Source organism: Meleagris gallopavo, chromosome 6 (genome assembly GCF_000146605.3).
Source record: "Meleagris gallopavo isolate NT-WF06-2002-E0010 breed Aviagen turkey brand Nicholas breeding stock chromosome 6, Turkey_5.1, whole genome shotgun sequence".
Classification (NCBI taxonomy): Eukaryota; Metazoa; Chordata; class Aves; order Galliformes; family Phasianidae; genus Meleagris; species Meleagris gallopavo.
The window spans coordinates 45,885,687-45,886,750 of NC_015016.2; positions in this window are offsets into that span (position 1 = coordinate 45,885,687).

The window sequence follows — 1,064 nt, forward strand, 5'->3', positions numbered from 1 at the left end:
GAGAGGTATACTTTCCTCTGTTTAATCAACAGTGTCAAAAAGTGGTAATTAAATTGGGATATCACTGTTGGATGAGTCACTGTCCGACCACTGCTGTGTGCCAAGCAGAAAAGCACGGTAGGAGGAAAGGCAGGTTTGCTTAAGAAAATAGCAGTTCCGGTTGCCTGTGTGGGAGCTGCACTAATTGCGACTGCGATTTACAGAGGAAAACTGCTTCAGAACGTTGTGAAAAAACCTTGGAGAAGTGGAGGGCAGGGCTGCTACCTAGACCTTGACATCTCTGAGTGAATGCTGCCTGATAGAAGTGCTGACCTCGTGCTATAAATGTAGAGACTAAAATCTTCAGCCTGGCAGCCCCTGCTAATGGCCGTTGCAGGCTTGCAACAGAGTTTTGTTTCTGAATAAAGACGTGATTGCCTGCCTTAAATTAGATCTCAAGTGCAGAGCGGTACTTGATTCCCTACGTATTACTTCAGATCAGTGCCTCTCAATGCGTTTCTAACCTTTGAACCCTGAGCTGTGTTCAGGAGGGAGCTAATGCTGCTTGTGGCCTTTCTTTGCTGGAGGGAGCCCTGCAGAGCTGCCCTGCTTGTGGGGAAGGAAGCTCGGTTGTTGTCGAGTATCTAGCACGTGGCAGCGCAAAACCACTTTCAAAGTACAGTATGGGGGGAAGGAGGAGGTGCTTTGTGTGTCTGGGAAGCCTTTGGTCCGCGGTAATACACAGCCAAGTCACCCTCCAGCAGTTAAAAAGACAGGTATTTGAGGGTGTGAAGCATTCCAGAGAGATCTCCCATCTTTTCGGAGGAATATGTGAATTTCACTGAGGCGATGGCCACAAAACCAACACGGTTCAGCTGCGGGCAAGAAAAAGGCAACTGAGAGAACGACACCAAGAGGAGTAGGAAACGGCAGCTCGCACGGAGCAGGCGGGCCTCTAGGGCGAGGCGAGGAGAGAAGGAAGCTCCGCGCTCCCCCCCCTCCGACAGCGATCCGCCCGAGGGCTCCAGCGGCCGCAGGCAGAGCGGCGCGGTGAGGGGCGGAGGGACGGAGCGTCTCGGAGCTGC